General features: G+C 38.4%; 1 protein-coding gene across 1 annotated transcript in view; it reads right to left on the bottom strand.

Annotated features, from left to right (window-relative positions):
- Positions 1-17,104: 17,104 nt before the first annotated feature.
- Positions 17,105-26,396, bottom strand: part of LOC111941861 (uncharacterized) — a 35,759-nt gene continuing 26,467 nt past the window's right edge. The window contains exons 5-6 of the mRNA XM_023945075.2: positions 25,371-25,534; positions 17,105-21,026 (exon numbers count right to left, since the gene is read on the bottom strand). The gene's annotated coding sequence lies outside the window, so the exon portion shown is untranslated. The remainder of the gene's footprint in view (positions 21,027-25,370; positions 25,535-26,396) is intronic.

The raw sequence follows: 26,396 nt of genomic DNA, 5'->3' as shown, positions 1-26,396 counted from the left end.
TCAAAATATCCAAAACAGTTCTGTTCCTGATCTGGAAATAGCCGTATCTTCATCCACAGAATTGTTCTTTCTCCCTCAAAAAAAACCCAAAAAAACCAAAACCCAAGAGCAAAACAAAACAAAAGACACCCTTCTCTTTTCGGACTTGCTAAATAAGGCTCATTTCCTGACACCATTATTCATCCCACTATCTCAGTCTCTGAGAGGTAAACTTGATTTTTTCTTGCTGCCATTTTATTGGGGCAGCATCCTCTCTCCAGTGAAATTACTCATGGAATTTCTCCTACCATTACCTGAGCCGTCTTTAAACATGGTAAACAACTCCATTTGTCTTCTTGCCACCAATTTTTTCTGCTTTGTGCAAGAAGACATTAAGTTTTTCTGTCCAGAGTTTAAGGCTGACAAATCTTCTTGAGCGTTAGTCTCTGTAGCCATGAGCTTTGTTCATAAAATCCATATTTAATAAATGTGACTTTTCCTCTAGAATGTCTTTGAGGAAGAAAAACTTCTAGTGATAAAATCACCGGGAAAATAGTATCACAAAAAAAAAAAAAAAAAAAAAGCCAAACCCACAATTAAGTCTAAAGGGAAATAACTCCAGAGATAGTTTTGGATAGCCACTGGATAAATGTCTCAGGCCTGAATCAGCCAAGAGAAAGCCACCATAACTGAAAATAATTGTTTGCAAGGAACAATTATTTTTCCTAGTTAATACTAGTAAGCATTATTCTGTTCATTTAATTTTCATGTTTAAAAATTGTTGTAGAAGCTCCTAGTATTTCATAGCTGCATACTTAAAACATAACCTCTAGTCTACTTTATATGCTACTAAAACAAAAGCCCAAAATGATTGAAAAAAAATATAAGAGAAACAACATACTCAACCAGAGATTCAATCTGTGATAATTCACATATTCTTCTGATATTGCAGATGTACCTCCAAATGGTTGAAATAGCTAATTTCACTTTTCTTGTCTAGTAGTTTTGCTTTGCTGAGAAACAAGCCCAAGTGGAATTTTCTAATCTGAAACTTCCCTTTTAGAGAGGAAAATACAAGGGAATTTGGGGCTGGCTGAAACCAGCTCAATACACCACTTTTCTTTGCTACTTGATTCCACAGGGGAGAACAGAAACCTCAATTAGCAGACAGAAAAAGGACTTTATGGATCAAAAGTAAGCTTTTATTATTTATTTTATCTTTTATTATTATTTTTTACATTATATAATATATCATAGTATGAAATACTATATTAAATTATATAATAATATTATTATATTATATTATATTATATTATATTATATTATATTATATTATATTATATTATATTATATTATATTATATTAATACTATATAATATTATTATTAATAATATTATAATTTATTATTTATTATTTATTTTATTATTTATTTATTATTATGGATAGTGCCATTGGTGAGGTTTGAGATTTCCTTGCTCATATTTTTTCTTGGCTGTTCATCCCTATCTTCAAGGCTGCACAAAGTATTAATTCACTGGGAAAGGATGATTATCCCAAATGGAAAACACCTGTGCCCTCTAACTAGAGGATGCAACTCACTTTTGTCATTTTTTAATGTAACTGAGGCTTGAAGCAAGTTGATTTAATAAGAATAATCTGGGAAAGATCCAGAGCTACTGCAGAACTCCTGGGAGGGAGCATTATTCAGTGCATTCTCAGAAGGATTTTGCCATCTCTGAAAAATTAATAATTAAATTTAATCCAAATTTTAGTTTTTGTGTTGCATTTAGACTGCTGTTGGGGTTTCTGTGTTTGGTTTTGTTCTTGGTTTTGGTTTGGGGTTTTTTTTGACATCTAACAGAGCCATGGATTGGGAAGCTTCTACATTCACACCATCTTCAGTTGGCCAGACTCAGTGCTTAGAAGGTTTAGTTCAGGATGTTTGACAGAAAAAATATATGTTATGTTCAAAAAATGTTCCTTAATTTCAAAATAAAAATTGTACCAACACTGAATATTTGAGATAACTGGAGAAATTTTCAATATTTGTAGCATTTCAAAAAAATAGCTGTTTTAGATAATCCTATTTTTCCGTGACTTTCTGCCTTCGAATTGGAAGTGTCTCACACAGACAAGAATTCAGAAACTAAAAATTCTGAAACAGAGGGAAAGACAAAGAGGAAAAGAACACATACAAGTGGAATAATCCCAAAAATGAGGCTTTTCCGCAGGAAATATTTTAGTTTCAAAGTATTAACATTTTGGCAAAGATTATGTCTTGTAAATTGCCAAGGTTAGAAACTAAAAAGGAAGACCAACATGCTCAAAACAATTGAAACTTTTCCTTTGGGGCTGAAAAAATGCCAGGACTATTTTTCACCACTTATTTAAATTGGAGAGACTTTCCCTTGAGGATTTATGTTTAGTTAAACTCTAATTTTTCCATCAGAGGGGGAAGTTTTTATTTAAGTTCACTGCTATTCATTGGCACTGAGGTTCCTCTCTCCCTGTTCACCGACTTTCATATGGGAGCTCTGGCACTGTTTGGTCCCAAAAACCAAAATTTTGGGACAGGCAGGTATTTTAATGAGCATAATGTGGCTTCACTCAGTGTTTTACAAGCTTGTTAAACACTGTAGTCTTTCCTCATTCCTCTGAAAAAACACTGATTATAAAATGTTTTCTTCTTTTACAGAAAAAGCTGAACAATTTTCTAAAGGACTGTGATGTGTGCCCTCCCATCAGAAGTAATTCAGATGAACTTCTGAAATGTACTGGAATTTAAAGGCACACTTTTCTCATTAAAGCTATACATTGCTCAAGAAAAAATAGCTGCCAACATGGTAATTGAGGCATTGTGATCAGCAAATGCCATTTTTTCCCCGGGCAGCACGTGTTAAAAAAATGCAAACAGCAGAGTAGAAAAGGATCTGCGTAGATGGAAATGGTATTTTGAACAGTTGAAGAGCAGATTTGAAAGCAGAATCCCAATTCCTACTGTATTTCAGAGCACATAAATAGCGAATAGATGTGTCTCATTACCAAAATTCAAAAATTTGCTGTGTATTGTCTCTTCTATTTCAAAAAGCAGCACACTGAAAGTAGATTATGAAATGGCTCTAATTTAAGGGTGGAAGATTTCAAATACAGGACACAGAGGTGCCATAATTGTGTTTAATTTATCTTCCAAGACAAAAACAACAAAATCAAAAAACAAAAACAAATTAAAAAAACCACCAGGTGCACACACAATTCACAAAATATGCATTTTAAAAATAGAACAGTGAACAAAAAAAAATTATCTTTCAGGGAGATTACACAGTGAATACTTGACTAATGGAGATGAATAAGATCTTTATTTTTGTGATATGACTACCCATCCTTGCTCTCTGCAGACTTTTTTTTCTCTCCTCAGAGTAGCACTGTGCCCATGACCATGTGAGATGAGGTGCTGGAGCACTCAGACTGTCACTAAGGAATCCATGGTGTTTAGTGTTTTCTCCCTTAATTCCCAAAGGGAAAAAATATAATTTGGCTTATTTCTCCTGTGCAGCCCTGACAAAATTTTGGTAGAAGGGAAGAAAGAGGGAGCATCCAAGAAGATCCATCAGGCTGCTCTCAGACTGAAGGACACAAAGATTGGAGGAAAGGAAGGATGTGAGCACAATCACTCAGAGCCACCTTGAGCAGAAGAGAGAGCAAAGCAAAATGTTCTGGAACAAGAATCCTAGGACATGCCTTGGGCAGGGAGCCAGATGAGCACAAGCAGCTCGCAGAGGAGTGTCCTGCTGCTGTTAAAGTGGAACTGGAGAGGGATTGCAACACGTCCTTCAACAAAAGCACAGCTGTGTCAGGTACATTGACTGAAGCATTGTGCAACAGTAAAAACAAAACTCAGATTGAGGCACTGACTGATCCTGAGTGCTACAGTCATCAGATTAGAAGAAATAAAAGTATGTTTGAAAAATGCATAAAAAGCAGGGAGAGAGGATAAAAATCATGAACACCTTGTTCTCCCTGTTCAAAAGGTAAGAGTATTTAAGGGTTGTTGTACCACAGAAATTACCTGAGAGATCCTGTGAAGAAGTTACAGCATGAATGTTCATTCATTATTACTTTCTCACATGAAAGAGAAAAGCCAAAATTCTGCTTTCCTGTCTATATAAAAATGTATGGAATTCCTCTCTGGAAAGAGTTTTATGCTCCTTGAGTTAACAGAGTTGCATGAGGGGTGCTCCACTGTGACTAAACCACTCATGTTGACAGAGTTCAGGATCCAGCACCAAAGTGAATGGATTAACACGTTACCTGTGGGTGGTAATTTCCTCTAATTGCGCAGCCCTGATGCTTTTCTGCACTCCCCCAGCCTTGTACGGACCAAACTTTGTCAGGACACTCATGTAAGAACTTGAGGGAGAGATGTTCTGGTTCCGCAGTGACGCAAAAATTCTCGCTCAATGCTCAGTGTAGAGAGACTCACTGCCCTGGAACCAGAAGCAGGCACCTGACACCAGCAGCACTCAAAATCTCCACACAGACCACCCTGTCTTTGGCCCAAAGTCTTTGGCCTGGAGTCTCCAGGAAGCTGGTTGTCTCTTCCAGCTGTAAAAAAACAAGGTGATGAAAACGGGCAGGAGCAGAAAGGGGCACAGCTGGTAAGGGTGGATAGCTTTTGGCTCCCAGTGAATTATGCAAGTTTGGATTTCACTCCAGTTGTCTGTCCTCAGTCCTTGTGGGTGTTGGCTTCTTGTTCACAGCTGAGTGAATGTTTCATTTACTTTCCTAGGTTTTATGAGGTTTTGAAGGTGCTGTGGACTGGGTAAGAACATTTTGAAGAGGGAGTGGAAAGGAGCACCCCGTCTTTGGTTCTCAATTTGTATTTAATTCCAAGTAATTGCTTAGTCCCTTTCTATTTTCCTCTCTTCCTGTTGGAAGAGTTGCAGCATAATGATTTTGTGTAGCAGGAGGTGCCATAGATTTCACAGCATCAGCCTGTGAAAGCTGCATTTTGTATGCTGTCAGCTTTTCTTCTGTGTGACAAAGAAAGTTTTTACTTTCCTTAATCCACGGAGTTCAGCTGTTCTGAAGCTGTTTTACCGTTAATATTAAAAAGAAGTAAAGGTGGAATAGGCCAAAGGACAGCTCTTACAAGCTTCAGCCTCTGAGGAAAGTCTCTGGGGCTCACAGTCTCATTGGAAAATCCATGATTTGTTTGTCCTCTGGAGGACTCTTGTGCTGGGGTTTGTGGCTGGCTGTGCTACGCTCCCCAGCCAGCATTTTCCAATCTACTACTGGTCAAAAAACAAGGCATCCTCAAGGAAGTAGCCATCAGGTTTATTTCACAATGTCTTAATTTCAGCAGGAATACAAATATTTGATTTTAACCCTGTCTTGTTGTTGTGGTTTCTGTTCGCCATTCATTTTTCAGTTGTTCTTAAAAACAAAATACTGCCCTAACTCTCCTCTCTCTGAATCTTGTTACAGGCTCATTACATTCACTAGGTGTAACTAGTTTATTTCCTAGAGGGAAAAGACATAAACTAATTCAATTAATTCCTTTTATTCTATGTTTCAGTGTATGAGCCAAACAGCATTTGCACCTATTCTGGAGATCCCAATTGAAAGGAATATTATTTATTCAGACACCTACCAGCAAAGATGTCTCCACAGAACTCTCAGAAGAGAGTGGAAGTGATGCCCAAAGGAGGAAATTACTGCAGAATTTGTTTTTTGACACTGCTTATCAGGTTCATGGGTATTCATTCCAACAGTTCCCTTGTGCAAAACCTGATCTAAAGAACAGACTGACCCTTGGAGGCAAATCATAAGTAACATAAAGGCAAAAAATGTATTTTTTTGTAATAATTTGTACTGGAAGACAACAATCAAACTAAATCCCTGCTTCCTCTTAGAAAGAGGGAGAAATAATACTTATTTCAAAACAAAAAAAAAAAAAAGTTAGGATTCATTGCAGCAATTGTTCTTCCAGAAAACGTAATTATTCCTCACTACCAGGCATCCTTTGCTCAACCCAGTGGACTATGGTTCCTGTACAGTTTTCTCTGAGTACCTGTGAAATTTTCTGATAGCCAGTTTTATGGAATGGGATTGTACTGGTAATCTGCTAAAATAATACTTTTAGGAAAAAAAAAAAAATTAAAATCATTTAAAATCTGTAAACAACTGTGCAGAGTTGGCTGTTAAAGGCAAGGAGAGCTAAACCTTGGATGAACTGAGGAGAATGCAGATTCTGGCAGCCTCAGAGAAGCCCATCTCAAACAAATTATTAAAACTTGCAAGGTCATTCCTTTTTCTGGCTACTCACTGGTGCACATTTTATATATATATATATATATATATTTATATGTGTATATTATATATATACAGAGGGTTTTCCTTTCCAACACCCGTGCTTCAACCTTGCAGAGATCACAGGAATGTGACACAGGCAGGATAAGGCCACACTTGCCTGGAACACATGGTGGTGGTGAAAATTTGGACTTTATCACCAATTTGACCATAAAAGGCAGCTTGTGATGGACTGAAGATTTTGCAGAGTTTTAGCAGATGCTGCCAAGGTTTCCAGAATTTAAATCACAGACTAGTTTTCAGAAATGTCTGTCCCTCATCTCTTCTTTCCCCTGTCTTTCCTCCCCTATTGTTAGAACAGCCAAATACCTAGCAAGGGTAAAGATTTTTGAGTTTTTTCCTTATGTTTTCATGGTATTGTGGGACAGATATAGACTGGGAGAAATGCTGGTGGATTTTCTGACCAACAACAAAGAATCTTTTAGAGATAAGGAGGAGCTGCTCTTGTAAAATGGAAGTCATTACTTTTATTTGAGTCATTGCTTTCATTAAAGGGGCTCTTGGTTTACAAACATTTCTATTTGTATCAATTTTTTAAGTAAGGAGTTGATAGGTATTCCCAATTCAAGACTAGATGATGATAAAATTAAAAATTAGGCAAAACCTCTGCCTGAAGTCTACTTTGAGTAGTGTAAAGAGAACAAAGCCTTTCAATTAATTATTTTTAAATGGGGTCTTGTCATTTGATATAAAATGCAGAGAGAGATCTGTGTTATGTGTCAATAACTTTACTGTTCTGAACTGTTTATTTTTTCTTCTTGTGCCCTTTGAGAAAGATTGTGATCTTGAACTGCAGTGAATGTCAGGTAGGGTTATTCAGATGATGACAAGAGTGAAGTTTCTTCATTAGAGAGCAAATTAGAAAGTGTGTCTTGGTTCAGTGTGCTAAAAAAAAGGCAATGCAGGAGCTTTTTGTAAATGTGTTCCAACTGGCTACACGTCAAGAGAGGGGGGAAATTATCTTAAACTAATACTGGCAGCACATCAGATGGTTGTAAATTGATCATGTATGAGTTTAGACTGGAATTTTAAGAGAAATTTTCTAGCCACCCAAATGGTGGAGGTCTGGAAAGGTCTTCAGAACAGGGCAAGGAATGCAAATGTTTGTAAGATGCAGCCTGATAAGCAAAACCCTTGAAGGGGGGACTTGAATTTGTGAAGACTTGAGATTTTAAGCAGTATAAAGGGAAACTGTGTCACTCTTTATTTATAAAACACTTGTAGATGCACATTCCAGGAGACACTTTCTCCTTTTTTTTTCTCCCTGTGGCAATTTACAGTGCTGAGTTTTTTCTTTAAGACTGATTATGAGATTATAAAAATGGTGGTCTCTTTACGCACAGACCCAGTGTAGTATGATGAACTGTGAGGTGTTGGTTGTGAGGGGTTTTAAGCCACAAAATACAAAATATTATTAATATTTTATTAGATGCAAAATTTCACTAAAATAGAATGTAACAGTTTAGGGTGTAGCAGACTCCAGTCTGAAACAAGTGTATTTTTGATATTCAGCATTAATGAAGTAGTTTAGTGCTTTTATAGACTAGGAACATAATTACTATTTTATGGATAGATTATTAATTATTGTTATTGTTATTATCATCATAATTGTTATTATTGTTATTATCATTATTATCACCATTACTATTGCACTCTTGTAATTTTTTATTTAGGAAGAGCTCTTTTAAGGCAGGTTGAAGGCAACATCCTGAGTCTAGTGATAAAAATCACCCACTGATTTTAAATTCATGCCTTATTTGTATGACTGAGGGCAATGAACAAGTAAAAATTCACCCCAATTTTGTCTCACTCTTTCTTTAAGACACAGTGATGCTATACTCTAGCTCCAGATGGTAATCCCTCTTTAAACTATTACTTGGGTGCATAGCTCTAATTTTGTTTTTTAGTTTTTTCCTGCCTATCACTCTGAGCACAAGAATATTTACTAAATCCAAGCCATCACAAAGGGTTAAATGTCAATCTGAGTTTGCCACAGCATTTTCATATGGTGAATTTTAGCAAGAAAGTGCACCTTGCTCAGGCCAAGGCTGTGCACCACACATGGCTGATAGTTTTTAAAGGCTTCAACCCCTTGTTTGGATGGGAAACTTTCAAGTGTAACTCTTGCCTCTTGCATATGCTCTGCCTTAAATAAAATGAGCAGGTGAATGTTAAGAATATATCAATTTGTTCTAATCCAAGGAAACCGTCATGTTGCAATAACGAATAATTACTGCTACATCCACTGACTACTGTTTTCTTTAGAGAACCCTGATATTTCTTTAAAAGACCTCTTTACAGCTTTCCCACTCCTCTACCTGCTGTGTTTCACTGCTCCAGGGCTCTGAAGCATTCAGGGATTAAGCAACCTGCAGAAGACTCACATTTTCTGAGTCAGATCTGGGATGCTCTCCAAACCTGAGCTCAGGGCCAGGGGTTTGTATGTGGGATTCCTTCTCTCCTCTCCCTCCACAAGGCATTGGAGCTGCACTTACTTCAAAACTGTCTCGTTCACTCAGTGATACGTGGGAAGGAAAATCCATGCCTATCTCCCATCCTACCACAACAGCTGTGGAATGGCAAGGAGCACTGCTTGTACTGCGGAGCAACTCTTCATTTCTCTTGGGCGTAGCTGTATTTACAGCAGGGTATGTGTTTCTGGCATAAATCATAACTACACCCCCTTGCATTTACATCTGTGGCTGGAGTCCCAGGGCAGTGAAGGCTTCAGGACAGAGGAATGAGACAGAAAATGCATCAAGCCTTTAGGGCAAGCACTAGGTGTAAGAAAGCTCCTGGAGCTGAGCCACAGCTGCAGGCTGGAAGAGGCACATGGTTGCTAATTGACCACAAATGATTTAACATCTTCTGTGGTAGGTCCTGCTGTGGGGTGCCTGACAGCTCCAGCACTGATTCAGAGGGAGGAGAGCTGCAGAGTCACTTCCTGTGGCATCCAATTTTGGTTGGAAATGGCCCAGTAAAGCAGTTTTGGCCGGTGAGGGCTGCTGGACTGATTGCTGGTGGTGCCTGGGAGCAGCCAGCACGGTGTCAGGCACTGATCTTCACACCCCTCTGCTTTCCCACGAGGTTTCTCCATGCACAAGGGTTGTGCCCATCCTTTCCCAGTCTCCTGAAAAGGTTTCCTGCCCCTGGCTTTCCCTCTTGTGCACTGGAAAGGCTTCATTTTCAGTTTCTCTCCAGGTCCACTGGTCCTCAGGCTCAATCCTGGGAATAGCTGGAGCTCTCAGTCTTACAGGCAGGAGCCACAGAGTGAGAGGCAGGCTGTGTCACTGTACCTATAATAGAGTCAAAAACTCATCCAGCAGCTCAAGAGTGGTGCTCTGCTGCACAGAGAAACCTGAGGTGCCAATTTTTGGGGTGTTTTCTGCTCTGTCGTGTGAGCGGTGTCACCAGTTAAAGCTTCTACTCCCCAGGTTTTACTTGCTGTTGTTTAGCTGGGTTATTTATGGGGATAAAAAAAAATAATTGTCTGGGGATGATTCACAACAGCCTTGGGCCAAGAGCTTGCAATTGTCAGTGTGAAAACTGAGTCAGCTTTGTGTAGTTCCAAGGGTTTTTGAATATATGTTGACTTTGTCTAATTTTCTGAAGACCTGCAGAAGGACTGAATCCTTGCTGCTGTCTTTCACACTTGCATGGGGCTTCTTTTTTTCATTCTTACAATTAATAACTTCCACATTCTTTCAGTCTTCAAATTAGGAAGTTGTTTTTTTTTTTTCTCCTGACCATGTTACCTGTACAACCTAAAGTTATTTAACGCAAGGTTTGTAAGTCTATTTTGAGGTTATTTAAACATTGTTATTACCTTCCATGGATTAATCCTTTCCAATTACAACTCCACATGCTACTAACTCTTGCCTTGGCATAAGTAAATGAATGAGTTTAGGCATTTTGAATTACATGCCAGTGATATTTGGCTCTTTGCTCTTCCTTTGAACTTCATACTACTATATATGTGTAACTATAAACACTCTTTCTCACGTTTATACTCATTTTATATTTATGTATTTAGCCTCCTTTAATGCTACAGGTTATCATTTTATTAAATAACAGTAAATCTGTTCATGTGTTCACTGCTTTATTCACATTACATGCATATATGTATGTGTGTAATTTTGGGTTGTGAATGTATGTGTGTGTGTACACACAGCTCAAGTTGTCTGCACACACAATCATTTGAAAACTGCCAGATTAAAATTATGGACAATCTGCAAGGCTGTTATTTTTGGAGAGGTAATAATTATCTCCCAAGTGTGATGACACACAATTATTTTTAAGCACAGACAGAAAAAAGTCATGACATACCTCTGTCATATATTTTGAGTGTTGTAGAAACAGTCTGGTAAAAGAGATCTGACAGATATTACTCCAGATGGATGACAATATCCAAAGAACAATATTCTTATCATCTTTCTTGTGGAGTTAAGTACAGATTTTTTATTTTTTTTTTCTACTTTCCTGTAGAAGAGCAATTTTTCATTATAAACTTTCAATTGAGAATAAACCAGTTCTATAATAGTCATACACATGTTTCCTCTGTGCAGAAGAAAGATCTCAACTCAGCTGCTTCTCCAGAGAAAATTCTTTATTGAGCAAGGTTATTGAGGAAAAAATCCTCTCTAAATAAGTGTGCCATTCCAGCTGAAGTCTGATACCAGATTTCCCAGGGGAGAAATAGGCACACACGGGGCCTATATCCTGTTTGGGGAACTTGAAGGAAAACATTTGGTGGTGTTGGTGACTCAGAGAGGCATCTCTGCCCTCTGAGTCAGGGCTGAGTCAGCACTGGGGCACTGCTGAAGGTGCTGAGATCTGGGTGAGTCACCAAAACCTCCACTGGAGGCCCCAGAACCTTCTCCTGCATCTGCTCAGGCATCCTCAGGCCAAACCCTGCACTGGGCATCCGTGCCAAGAGAAACCTGCCCTGCGGTTCCCTTGGCTGACTCACTTTCCCCTTGCCAAGAGCATCTCAGGCTGCCCTGGGGATGTTGCAGGGACTCGGGCACGAAGGTCAAAGCTCATGGTTTAGCTGCTGGTATCTTTTGCATCTTGACAAGATTCCAGGATTAATGTTGAACACGATTTTCTAAGAGATCGTTTCTGCAGTCAGTTCCTGACAAATCTCAATTATTGAGATTTGTTGAGGGTTTTATTGCAGGTGGCCTGAAATTTCACATCCTCTGGTGATGTCAGCTATCAGAGGGAGCAGAGGTGCTGCAGACAGAACCCCACCTGTGAGAGTGGCAGCCAGCACATCTTCTGAATCTTCTACACCCTGGCTGAGTGGTAGCACAGATAAGGCAAGCAAAATACAGGTTTTTCTTACTGCTGTGTATTGTATTGTTGTACTGCTATGGTGCCTGCAGAGAGATTACGTTCTATTCCCATGTTCTACAGTAAATGTCTTCATGATATTATTATGTTGGTGTTGGTAATAATTGTTGTTATTGTTATTGTTGTTGCTTTGGTGTTATTAAATTATTATTTTTTATTATTATATCACTGGCACATTTAGTTTGGAAAGACCTCTAGGGTCACGAAGTCCAGCCTTTGACTGGTCATTGTCCAGGCCTGAATTACTTAGAAAAAATGTGGAGACTTCATTTAATTGAAGAAGTAAACCTTGAGAGAAACTGAATTCTCCTTCAAAAAGAGAAAATAAAAACACAACAGTGCTCAGGTTGTTCTCTTCTGTTGTGTTTACATCTTTAACTTCTGTCTGAAAACTGCAAGATGTGATCCAGGAGCTGGACCACTGTCACAGTCTGAAATTGAATAGGTACTTTACTAGTTATTAGTGGAGCTGCCATTCTTGAGTGGCTGTTGTCATATATTTAATTATTTTAATTAATTAAGAGTGTTTTAAGAGTAACCAGACCCTTTCATAGTAGACAGAGACAGCTTGAAGCTGTCAGGCAGTGCCAGAGGGGCTTCTGCAGCTCTGCTGGAAAGCCAGGGAGGAAAAAGATTTTGTTGAACACAGCCAAAGCACCAAAAAATGTGCATCTGTATCAAATGTAGGTTGGCTTCAGAGCCAGCTGGGCTTCAGAAAGTGTCTTCATTAATGAGTTGAAGAAGTTACCTGAGGTCCAAGTGATGGAGCAAATGTTCACCGCGACTTTATTCTCAAATACATTCACGTTTCTCCAACAAGTCAGTTCCTAGCCATAAACTGAATAATAGCAGGTCAGTTTTCAGGAGTTTATAACTCACTGTGTCATATTCAAGACAAACAAAACACCCCAAACCAAAAATCAAAATCAAACACAAATTATTAAACTGCAGTTGTGGATTCTTTATTCCCTTCAGACCTTTTGGAATAATTGCACATAAGCTGTGAGAGTGTAGCAGCAATGTAATGCCCACACTTCCCAGAACTGTCAATGTCTTGGAGTTGTTTAAAAGCTTTCAAAATAATAACACTAATAACAGTCATTATTAGTAAAGAATTATATTATTGCTAATAATTATCCAGCTTTGACTGCCATGATTTAAAATTCTAGGATATGTCCTCCTGCTGTGAGGCTAGATAAGGAGAAAGATGGAAGTAAAAAAAGACTTTTGAGGTTTTTTGACTTGAATAGATGTTGATTTATTTCTTTTTCCTTATGAACACTCAGCTTATGTATTTATTTTCTGAGCATTTGCAGTTTCAGATTATTTTAGTAAACACCCATGCTTGCAATGAAATACCACCTTTTCTTGATTTTTTTAAAGTAGCAAAATAACTCTTTTGTGATAATAGTTGTCAGGGCTTTGCAGGGTGTGGATAACAAGCAGGAAAATACTGCCTACTCAGATGGCTACTTGCCAAAACCCTTATTTTTTTCAGTCCTCTTGGAGTTGGGAGAAAAATATTCTCTTGCAGAATATTACAATGTGGGATATAAAAAATAATAATCAAAACTGGCTGCTTTCACAGGTTCACAACTTCTTTTTAACTGCACTCGTGTTCAAAATGTGGCATGTGACAGAATGAGACAAGATTCTAGCTCTTAAACAATCTCTGAGTTTTCAGCCTTCTTAATTCCATGTGTATGCCTCTACATCTTAAAACAGTTAGAAAATCAATGCAATATTCAATATTTTAGATGGTAAAATCGGTAGAAAACTATTTTGCATTGAAACCAGAGATGATATTTGTGCAGGAAAACATGAAAGGTAGTAAATACAGATTAAGTAACCATTAGAAGTAAGCCTTCTCTGGTATCATCAGACAAGGATATTGTGGGGGGAAAAATAAGAAAAAAAATATTTGCAGAAATACTTTTGGAGACATAAGATTCAGCATTTGTCACTCCCATTACATTTGACTGTTTTTTTTTTGTAGTAGAACAGCAGAGAGTAAAATATGATGCTCCAGGATTTTCATGGGTAGTTTTAGTTTGTTTCTTTTTGTTGGTGTTTTCTGATGGGTTTTTGTGGGGGTTTTTAATCAAATACTTGATCCTAAACATTTGTACCTAGAAATTTCTTGCAGAATATAGTTTTGGGTTTTTCTGGGGGAGTTCAATTGCTTCTTTTGTAAAAAAAAATCTGTGAGCAACACACACTTTAAAATCCCAGAATAGGAATCTTGATACTCAGTAATAAAAATACTGAGGGAAGCAATTAACTGACCCCAGGGTTGGTTTACTTAACATTTCCCTTACATCACAGCACATAGCTTGAATTAAAGCTTGGGCTTCTAAAGCTATTTAAGAACTTCTGTTTTTTGGGTTCTTTTCTTACAAAATACTGCTCACCATGCAAGATCTTCTTTTTTGCAAATTGCAAAAAAAGGTATATATATTCAGATAAATAAATATTCATTATATATTTCAGAATATAAATATATATTCAGAATATAAATATTCAGAAATTCTGTAACATTCATTTTAGCAATATATATATATATATATATATAGACAATACTCCAGCTGTAACACCACATGGTGTGGGGGTGGATTTTGCATACTGATTTTCAGTGTGCTTTTTCTGTTTAAATCCCCAAATTATTTCAGTATCCTTTTCAATTACAGGGTGGCAGGAACAAATTTATCACTTGTGCCACTTTTCAGGTCTTTTTTGTTTTAACTGCCAATATACACAATGAAAAAAAAAAAAAAGAAGAAATCAGGAAGAGGTTTATCTGTACTTTAAAAACATGTAAGAATATTTGTATTTCATCAGCATCACATGGCACTGGCAACATTTTGCTGTTTCTGATCCTGAGCAGCTGAAATACGGACACCACTGTGGCCATATCATTATTATCCATATGGACACACAGAAATGTCCTGTATTTAAGCATTCTCATTTTTTTCTTCTGTGAATGTGTGTTTGGTCAACCACAAATGCTTCCTGAATATTTTCAGGCCGTGGTTGCTTCCTTTGCATCACTCGTGTATTTTCATCTCTCTTTTTTTTTTCATTGTATCTGGGATTTCATTGAAGTGTAATGATGAATAGGAAGAGAAGTCAACTAGAGAGCCCATTTCTATGCATTTTGGCATGCAGAAAAACACCATGAGCAGGAGATATGTAATTCACAGATTAATTATGTCCCCTTTGGCCAACAATGGGTTTTCATTTGAAAAAACCCTGCTAATGTTACAAGATTTTCACAAAATGTTTAACAGAAAGATGTGTCCATGCAAGCTGCAGATCTCTCAGAGTAAAAAGAGTATTCTGTATGCACATATGGAGGTATTAATAATATGTTAATTTTACACATATTCCTAATGAATGTATTTTTTTACACATATTCTTATACATGTATTTTTAACATGTATTCTTAACTTGATATCTGGGTTCCAGCATATGTTCTTAAAGTATGTTCTCAATTTCCTAGCCATGGCTATCTGACTTTCTAGAAAAAAAGAATTACTTACTATATGACTTTTAAAAATAGAGTAATTTGAAGAGAATTTTGAAATATTAGCTGTGATTTATGATTCATAATTGACCATGTAAAGTATAATCTGGATATGTATCACATTCAGTTATGAAAACAGCAGGACACATATGAATGCTAAAATCAATAATTACATTGCAGGAAAAGATATTCAAAAATTATGAGAGATAAGGTTAGTTCATTATTTACTCCCTCTGTCCAAAATATCTTCACAAACCAGGCAAATGCATTAAACAAGAATAATAAAATTGTTACTGAAAATCTACAGGGCTTAACTTTGAGTTGGTCTTTACTGTTATTGTTTATTTATAATACACTCTTATTTTTATAGGTCAAAAAGAATCATGTATTTGCTTGTAAGTTTCACTTTTCTTGAGATGGAAATCCAAACTCTGATTGAAATATTGCTTCAAGTAGAAACAGCAATTAGATCAAAAATCTTTCTTTTCTGTGCCTCGAATCAAAACCACTAGTCAATATTTGACTGTGTGGTCCTCTGAAGAAAAATCTACATTTTCCATATCTTTCAAATAATAAAAAACTTTCTGAAGAAAGATTCAGTTCTAAAGAATGGTTTTCCTGCGGAATTGCAGCAGCTTGTCAAAATTATTATCAGTTTCCCATCTTCCTGTATCAAAAGTTTCTTTCACTCTTGGACAACATCATCTTTCAGTTACCCTTTGTGCTGCATCTTTGCAATTTGCAAATAAAAATGCTATGCTCTGGGAGTTTGCAGTTACATCTGCTGCAGGTTCTCCCCTGTATTTTTTCAGTGGAGTGTGATTTTTTTCATGAGGTTCAGAGAGGAATCTCATGCTCAGACAGAACCTTAGAGAAATTTGTGTATTTACACTTTCCAGCAAGGGAAAAGCCCATTTGTGATTGTCCAGCATTTATTTACGTTTAAGGCTGAAGAATGAATATTTTTAGATCTGTCAGGAAGTCCTGATATAGCTTTGTCCGTGGCATTATGAACTTCCCTGTGTTTGGGTAAAAGCAAGGCTGAATTTTGAATAAAAATTGGTTTTTCCTTTGCCTGTTTTGAGCAGCAGCTGCTCAAGGCTCTCTACAAGAGCCATGTAAGAAGGGCTAAGAAAGAGAAAGGAAACAAATCCTGCTGCTTGCTAGTGGGTAAAATCAGGATAAAAAAATGTAGGAAAAGCCACATTTAGCCTCTGACATTTCCTCTGAACAGCTGGGAATTGGCACCATTGGAGTGCTCTCCCTCATTCTACCTCAGGCTTTGCATTTCCTCCAAAAAGATATATATTATGGCTTTGTCAGAGAAGGAGATGTGACCTTTCATAGAGAGATTTCAGCTCCAGCAGTAATCCTGGATGCAGACATATCTCCTGCAAAATGATTTGCAAAGCAAAAGTACAAGCAGGACACAGCAAGCACTTGTTGGCTCATTAAAGGCATTTAATGTTAACAGCTTTGTTTTCCTCAAATCTTCAGAGCTATAAATAGATGTTGTTAAATTTTCAACTGAAAAAAGCTTCAAGAAGCATATCCTAGCACTCATTTTTGAGGGAACCTATGAAGTTTTTTTACAGAAATTAAGATCAGCTCAGGCCCAGCTTCCCAACAGGGGAAATAATTCTAAAATATAGAAAAATATTTTTCAGGGGGATTAACCAGAATGCAGTGGACAAAATGGAATTTGAACCAACTTTTTCTACATGCCACTTCTATGTTATAAATATCTGACCTCCTTTATAAAGTACTTTGAGATTTACTGAGGAAAAGTACAGGAGAAAAGCAAGAGAACTTTAATTATTTGATGTAATTAAGAACTTAAGAATAATGACGTAATTAAGAACTTAATGGAACTTAATGCTGTGATGATGTAACATTTTTATTTTCCTTGGGTTTTCAGTGCTTTCTTTCCAGCTTAGCAAACTGATGAATAAGAGCTGAAGGAATAATCCATTGTGAAGAAATAAAGAAATAGACGTCTCTGCCTTTCAAAAATTAATAGCAGTGTTAAATCATATAGCCCAAGGTCACAGCTCTCAACCCTCTGACTCCAAAATTTCATTTTCAGCATTGCTTGACAAGCCTGAGAAGTCCCACACAGAAGACTCGTAGGAATCCATAATAAAGGAAAAAAGGGAGCAGCAGGCATTAATGACACCAGAATGGAAGTGGGGATTTTCCTGTTTAGAGCTGGCAGCTGAGGCCTGAGGGAGAACAAACAAACCCACAGAGACATGGGATAAAAACACAGGAGCTGAAACTGCGGCTGTAGAAGCCAGGTTCTCTGCACAGACACAGGTGATTTTTTCCCCCAAGACAATGGGAAAGTTATCCATTTATGTTCTTGCCTTTAGGCTGACAAATTGGGGTAAGCTGGAATGCTGCAAGTTCATTCAGCTGTACCAGTGTGAAAACAGAACCATGGCAGTGCAGAAATGCTGCAAAATATGCTGTAAAATAAAGGTAAAATGACTTGATGGAAGATGTTTGGCCCAACTCATTGTTTTTTGGCAGTGTTGGTAATCGGTCTAGGACAGCAGGAGATCCTCCTAGCAGGGAGTTACTGCCAAGTTCGTGGCTCATCAGGCCTCAGGTTGGATTTTTTTGGCAGAATCTGGTTTTATTCCAACAAAGACAAGGTTTTCCCTGTTATTTCCTCATAACTAGATTAGGCAAAAGGAGGCTTCTGAGATATTGGGGACAAAGAGTTTGAAGCTTGCAGTTTTTACCCATGAAGGGAAAAAAGTATTGTAAATAAAAGACCTAGGCTAGTTCAAACATCACTGCTGCTTTGGAATTATTTACTTGCCTCTATTGACTCTGCTTTCAGTAATTTTGTTTTGAAGATTAGAAAAATTTGAGAAGTACAGGCAGAGCTCACTGTGTGTGAAATCACACAGTGGAGTCACCTTGCAATAAAATACCACAGGAAGAAAACACACAAAGAAACTCTTCCTCCCCAAGTTGCTCATGGCCCAGTTTTTAAGTTTCTTATTCCAGTTCCCTTAGTGTTCCCTCTGAGCTGGAATGTTCCAGCCATGCAGTGACTGGATGTTAACACCAATTTCCAAACACAGATGTCTTATTTTCTGGTTCATTAAGACCTTACTGGAGACACAGCACATGTCTTGGGCTGATTTTCACCCCCTGATTTAGGACAGGTTTGAATTCATGTGGGTTTGGAGAGGCATTTGGAAGCAGAGGGAGGTTCAACAGGAAGAGCACAGCACTGAAGTTTAGAGCATGTTCACAGGCCTCCTATTAATTCAGCACTTCTAGCTCAAATTAAAGATTAATCCCATCTGAAGCCATGGAAACATTTAATTATGGTTAGTCTGTACTGTGCATTCCCTTTATTCTTTAAACCTTAAATTTTACCCAAGTTAAATTAACAAAAAATCCTTAATTAGCCAAAGCTGGTATGCTAGCTGAGCTTCAGTAGTGAGCTTAAACCTGAAAATAGGTGCTCCTCAAAATTTAATAAATGTTTATATGACTTGCAGATTTGCTCCCAGTTTTGCTTACAAGTGTGGTTCCTGTCTCGTCATGCTGGTAACAGAATAAGTGCTGGAGCCTGAGACACAGAGTGTGTGCCCTTGTTTCTGATGCTTAGCTCTGAGATCCAGAAAAACACTGGATTTCATACAATATGAAATTTATGAGCGTGTTTTCATGGTGGTACATGAAAGCAAATGTTAAAGTTAGATAGAAAAAGCTAAAAGTGTGAGTGTGTAGATTAGAAAGTTTCTTAAGTCACTGGGTGAAAAAGTTAGAGTTTAAAACAGTTTAGAAAGCAAAAGACAAGATAAAAGATTTAGAATGTTGTTTCTTTTCCTTCTTCTTTCTTCTTCATGTTCTTGAGGTTTTTGGGTAATAGTGATTGGACAGAAAATGCCACAGCGCAGCACACAGCTGATGGGTCATTGGGTCATTAAGAAAAATTATATAAGTGTCTATTGTTAATTGGGTGAAAATAGGTATAAAGATAAAAGAACTGCTTGGTTTGGGACCATTTTGTGCTTTCAAAGGCCAAAGTGAGCCACAAAGTGAGCCACAAGGCCATTCTGTACCACCAGAAAGAAATGAACCAGGTTGCAGTGAACTGAACCTGTGCAGCAATTCTGGAGTGACCTGCCAGGTTTTGTGATAACATCCTAATAAACATGAGAAACAAGATCCTAACAGGCTTTGGAGTTTTTGTTCTGACCCAGAGGACTGTGATAAATGGGATTCCCCATGAAGGAGTATCCCCAAGGAGCTCAGCTCAGAGGAGACTGAGAAATCCAGGAGTGGAAAAAAGTACAGAAGAAGTGCAGCAGAATCAGAAAGAGAAAAAAGAAACAAAAAAATAATTAAAAAAAATTTACAGTAAGAATGTGGGGAAGGAGTGTTCCACATTGCCACTAGTGGAAAACCCTGCAAGCTGAGAGCTGATGAGCTTCATCTCTGAAAGTGTGTGGCAGTCTTGACTTTCTTTTCATGAGGAAAATGAAACTTTGGGGTTTCTTGTTTGTGTGGATTCTTTTGTTTGTTTTTTTCTTGTTTTTTGGGGTTCTTGTTTCATGTTGTTTTTGTTGGTTTTGTTATTCTTTTTTTGTTTGTTTGGGGTTTGTTTTGTTTTGTTTGTTTGGGGTTTTTTTATTTTGTTTTGGTTTAGGGTTTTTTTTGTAATCTGAATAAATTTAGAGGGTACTGGAATGGGGCCTTTGTATTAAGGTGTGAATAATGACACATCCATCGGATGCCTGGTTTTGTTTATCAGTTTTCTTTTCCCGTAAGAAGCTCAAAATTAATTACCATGACCTAGGCATGCTACAAAATGTTCAGACAGCTGTCTAAGTGACCTTTTAAATACAGGCAGTGTCCCCAGCACAGGAAATATCCCAGACTTATCCCCTGTTCATGTACCCTCTTACACTCCTCAGAATTCTGTTCTTGGCCATGCTGACTGTCAGGCTCTTGTTTCAACCCAGCACAAATAATTTAACAACTCTCTTAAAGGATGTACTAAACTCTTCCTCTTCAGCTTTTCCTGACACTGCACTGGCTTTACAGAGGCTGCTGCAAGATGTTTCTCTGGTGCAAATGACACACAGAAATCAGGTGGTGTTACTGTGCTTGTTCATCCTGCAGAAGTTTTTCAGCTCCAGAACCCTGATCACAGGCACCTGATCTGAGATGATGCTTACCAAGGGGGCTGTCTGCTCTCCTCTTTGCTCTTCATAGCATAAACAAAGTCCTTTTAGCCCAAAATAATCATGGCAACATCATGTGGGTGCACATGAGGGCAGGGGCAGCTGGGAAGATGTGGTGGTGGAAAATATGGAATCCACTAGGACAAGTGGAAACCCAAAGTGTGTTACAGAGCCAGAGTTGATGTAAGTAAATCTCAAGAAGAATGTGCTTGATGAGAAGCAAGATTAAAAAGCTGTTTGTTACAAGATGCAAAGTAAGAGACAGCTGTGATTACGTTGCCTAGTCTAGAAAGGAAGATGCATGAGAGTCCAGGAGAATTTTCACCTTTTCTTCAGGTGGAAATGTACACACAAAATAAGAACCGGGTTCTCTGCTGGCAGTGCTGCCTTCACAAAGCACAAGACAGAGTGTAACAACACAAATAGAGACAGGAAAAATAAAATTGCTGACAGACCCAGAGATGAAGGTGACTCCACCCTTCAGGCTTTGGAGGGCCTTGCAGTGGTGTGAGAATCAATCCCCTGAGATCCAGAGGCCACAACTCTCCTTCCCACTGTGTTGTCTTGGGATTACACAGTGTTTTCACCTGTTCAAAATAAGAGATTTATTTGAATTAATTTTGAAATTAATTTTTAATTTTTTACCCCCATTTATCAGTATGCATTTTGTGATATCATGAGGGTCCTGTAAGTGAAATGTGCTACAAGGCTGGCTATCGAAATTTGTGCATTTTTGGCTTGGAAATGAGTTGCCCATACAGAGGCAATGTTTGGTTGCAGATTGTTTCTTGGATTCATGACCATGAGATCTCACTGCTCATGCCTCCTCACTCCAAATGATTTAATAATTTAACCTAATTTTTTGCTGCTTTTTATTACATATCTTTTACTTCTTGTAAAGAACTGAAAACTTCTTTGTCCAGTCCAAATGTTTCCTTGATGCTGGCACTCTCATGCTCTGAATGTGCTCACTACTTGGGCCCCACTTACGCTGTTTTATCCCTTCAAATATACTATTGTCACTTGCACTGCTGTGACTTCAGTGTTTGTTCCAAAGGGTGACTGGATTTTAGGAAAAAAAAAATTACAAAAAAACCCAATCAATTTTATTCAAACTGATCTTGCAAGGGTCATGGCAGATAGACATGCTCTGCCATTTAGGTCTTTTTGTACTGCCAGTTTTCTTAGAGATTTTTTTGTGAGGTGCAACTCAACCTCTAGGAGAGAATTCTGCTTGGTAACAGAATTAATGTCCCTGTTACCCCCCTGTCAGGAGAGGAAGAACCAGTTTTCCAAAATTCATAAAGTCAACAGACCATTTAGAAAACAAATGGAGAAACTGGTGCAGGGGTGGGGGAAGAACTCTTTCAAGAGCATCACAGGAGAGTTTATGTTCGTGTGTAGTGTAGTGATGAATAACTGTCTCAGAAAAGTATCCCAGGCAGGTGCAGAGAGCCAAAGATCACCAGATTTTCATGCCTGGAGCTTCCACTGATCACCACCACCCACAAAAGTTTTCCAGATTGGGGTCAAACTAGTGAGACAGATTTTCTTGCCAGCAGACTTGTCCCCTGTTGTTTCTGCCTTGCACTGCTCGGGTAATGTCCTTGGGGGAATGTGTAACAATGATGGAAAACAAGTTTTTCAGCTTTTGTTCTCACTAGCCTGTCACTGGAAGCAGGGAAAAAATACTCAAGACTTGGGGCAGGCTTAGCTTCCTTCAGAGTTGTAGGACCTCCCAAGTAGGAAATAGTTTGAAGTGAAATTTAAGAGGAAAAAATTTAAAAAAAAAAAAAAAAAAAAAAAAAAAGGAAAAGTTGTGTAAGAATGACAAGGGGAAAGCAGCTGCCACGATGAATAATTCAAGAGGACACATAAAAGGGTAGGAGGGAGATTCTGTTACATTAGAAAAACAAATAACAAATAAAATGCAAATAGGTTTACAATCATATTATCATGCACATTAATTTCTGCAAAAGTTTTGCTCCCCATTTCAGTCTTCTTCCCTCGAGCCCCTTCTCTCTGAAGCTGGTACCATTCACAGTCTGTGGTGAGGATCTGAGCCACCAGGCTCGACTTCAATTCCAAACCCAAACATCAGCAATGGCTTCTGAGCTTGCATTTCCTTTGAGGCTCACCCAACTCCAATTTTGCTTTATTCCTCCAGGGGAAGCATTTTCTCTTTGAAGCTCCAGTCCAAGCCATTCCATTGCAGGATATAGGCTTGGATTCTCCTCCAGGCTAGCCTCTGGTGGAACATTTTTTGCACTGTCCCCTCATATCACACCAACAGAGAAAGAGAGCTCTGACATGATGAGACTGTAAGTGATGGGGTGATGTTGGGAATTCAGAAGCCTGGGAAACATTTGGTCCTCCAAGTCTCTGTCTGATTAAAATTAACACTCAAAATCAAAAGCATTGTGAATTTAATTAGTTCAGATGTCTGAAGGTGCAACACTAATGGCAATTTATCTTCTCTTTTGTTCAAAAAATATATTGGAATTATCATGAGAGAGATGGTTACCAGAGGGTTATTACATGTACTGTTTTCTTGTCCTCATGTGCCACAGGCAGCAACAACACTTTGAAGAGAATTGTTTCTTTCTGAGAACAAAGATAAACTACTGTAAGTTAAGCTGCAGTACAGCAGGTAAAGTGGTGGAAAAATACTACATTAATGAGTTATAAGTCACTTTATTTGAAAAATGGGCTTTCTCTAAAAGCACTGATGCCCAAAAGTTACAAGGACTTTTCATACAGAACCACAGAATCATAAAATATTCTGAGTTTGAGGGGACCCATCAGGATCATCGAGTCCAACTCAGTGTTTAAAGCGTCAAACTTTCAGTGTTCAGACTAAAGGGGGATGAGCACAAGGTGTTTTTCTTCTGGTTTTTACTGTCTTTTGTGCAAAATTTCCTCTTGTAAGGTTTATATAGAGTCACACTTGCAGGAAATATTGCCTCATTCAAAGCTAAGTGAGAAACATCACTTGGTGGTACCTGAATACATCACAATTCACAGAGGACATCTTCAGAAGCAGGGAAGGATTTTTTGACAGGATAAAGGCCTGATTCTTGAAAATCAAGTGCTGGGTTCCAGGAGGGGAATTTCTACCATGTCTAAAGCCTCAAAACTGGCATTATTTTTTAAAATCTTACATGCACTTACTAATTCCATGGATCTTCTTCCTGTGATTTTCATCTCACCCCACTTCTGGTTTTTCTGTTTCATAAAACAATGGGCCAGTTCTTCGGGGGTTGGTATTTTGTATTTTTAGATTGTCTTCTCTTAATCAAAACAGAAGTCTCTCATTTTTAGGAGGTTAAAAAAAATCACTCAAGAGCAGAGCAAAAAACCTTTCTGTCTGACCTCCAGTTGCTGAGGGGTTGCAGTTGTCCTAAATCTTTATTTAGGACAAAGATTCTTGCTGATCTTTTCAGTGCCTAGACAGAGCACCTGGGGCAAACCAGACTATTTTTTGGTTGCCACTGGCCACTCACTGTCGTGTGTGCTGGGGACACCTTTAGGAGCATGTGACTGTTCACCAAATTTTACCAATTTTTTTGGCTGCTCACCAAATTTTATTGGGCTTTATCCCAGTTCTGGGCTCCACACTTCTGCCAGAAATCAGCAAACTCTGCTTAATAGCAGGAACCCTATGCACTGCCTTTCATCCAAAGAAATCAAAGTGTTCACAAACAAATTAAAGTTTTGCAATGCTTGCTGGCACACCTCCTGCAAGATTTGTTCTGCTGTAATTAAGGCAGCTCTTGATAAATCAGGATCCTTCATCACCCCTCCAGCTGTGGGGGCCTACACAGTCCCACTGGGATTTTTGGCAAGATCTCTCACTTGAAATGGTGAAGGTTTTGTCTCAAAACTCTCCCTTTCCTCCCCCCACAACCAAATGCTATTTTGTGCAGTGTGCTGCTTCTGGAGCAGGCAATAAATGAAAATCTACCACCCTTGTTGCCACGTCTTTGGATGTGGCAACACATCGCCCTCTGAGCTTACTCAACCACACAATTCTGCCTAAATTAAAACAGGAGAGAGAGAGGGGGAGAGCAAAGGAAAAGCAGGAATGTGGGGTGGGTGGGAATTGGCTGACAGGAGAGTAGCTGGCACGGGGAACACTGAGGATGGAACCTGCCCTGCCAATTCCCCACGGTGGGGAAAATGCCAGCCAGGTTTCAATGAGTAAGCAATTAACATTGTATTAGACTGCTGCAAATAAACACTGATTTTGGTAAAAAGCCAGGCAAATTGTTAGTGTGAAGAGCTAAGAGGGACCCAGATGGGGTGGTTTGTGAAAGCTCAAGCCAAAGCTGTTCTCTGTGGACAGTCAGCATTTCACAATCAGTGTCAGGGTCAGTCGGTAGCTGAACGTTGTTAGCCCAAATTCGTGTGGCCAGATGCTTCAGAGAGGTGAATTTGGTAGCATTTCAATTCAATCAGGTGTGATTAGGCTGATTTCCACCAGCTGATACATCCCTGGTGGCTCCCTGTATCTTTTATGTTTTAATATTGCTAGTTGATATGCTAATCACTTTCAAATGGATAGCAGTGAAACAGAGTGCAAAGGGAAATACAGATGCAGCAGAAAGGTGTGAATGCCTGCACAGCAAGATCATGGGGACAGAAACAAAGCAAATTCATGCATGGTCAGGCACTGCCCAACTCTGTTTAGCTGCTTTGTTTTGGATCACCAGAGAATATATAAATTGAATATATAAATTGAATATATAAATTGAATATATAAATTGAATATATAAATTGAGATGAATGGGGGAAGGGAAAGCAGTGCCAAAGTTCCAGGTTGAATGCACTCCTTTCTCTCTTCATATCCATGTCCTGCTCCAAACCTTGTTGCCCAGGAAATCCTGTCCTCAGTTCTGTCAGAAAAATGATGTTGGAAGGTGATGGCTGACCCCAGGAGCTGGTCACTGGGACAACTCTGCTTTATTGGTGTTCCCATGCTCTGATTATGCCCAGGTGAGGGGAGCTGTGCAGGAGAGGGGTGTTAAATCTGGCTGGAAACAGGAGGTGTCACTTGAGGCAGAGGAGAAGCTTCCCTCCATCTTCTGGGAGTAATCTTCCTGGCCAAGGAAACAGAAAAAAAAAAGAAAATGAGGCCATTTTTTCCCCCATGGAATTCTCTCCATTCTGATCCATAAATGTGTCTTTCAGGTGCTGTGATAAAGATTTTTTTTTTTACACATGTAACCATTTGTGGTGAAGAGCCTGACTTTCACTTTGGGCAGAGAATTGAGTTCTGAAGCAAGTTGCACATAGACCCCTTGTGTTTCAGTTTGTGGGGAGATGGCACTGAGAATACGGACTTTTTGTGCTAGAAAACACATTTCTGTCCACATCCTGTTCTACAATTCCCTTTCATTACAGGAAATGTTGCTGCTGGTGACAGAAAAATGCCATGCTGAGCAACTCATGCTAAATAATATTGCATCAAATCATCCACTGATTTTTATAGGTTTTTTTACTTTCCTTGAGGCAGTACCTCATCCTGTTTCAGCAGGAATAATCCTGCATTAATCTACTGATACTGAGCTTTGCTCAGCTTAAAATGGCCTTCAAATCACTAAATTTAATTTTGCTTTGTCTTTAATTTATCTGGACTGTTCCAAATTACGTTCCTCTTCTTCTCTTCAGCATTGAGGCTGACTAGAACTGGGGGGAAAAAAAGGCTACACCAGCTTAACAAAGCATAATGGCACAAGATTCAGATACATCAGACTGGAAACTAGAGGTCATGATTATTTTTCTGGGATGCACCTATCTACAGGAAACTGATTCCAATTTGTTTCACTTGGAAAAAACAAATGGGACTAGATCTTCTGAAGTAGAGCTTTTTTTATAAGACTTTTTAATATTTTCTTATATTTTAAATATTTTTTAATAATGTTTTCTAAGAACTGTTGTCATACTTGCAAATGATT

Source organism: Cyanistes caeruleus, chromosome Z (genome assembly GCF_971803275.1).
Source record: "Cyanistes caeruleus chromosome Z, bCyaCae1.hap1.1, whole genome shotgun sequence".
NCBI lineage: Eukaryota > Metazoa > Chordata > Aves > Passeriformes > Paridae > Cyanistes > Cyanistes caeruleus.
This window is presented reverse-complemented; position numbering and strand designations above follow the sequence as displayed.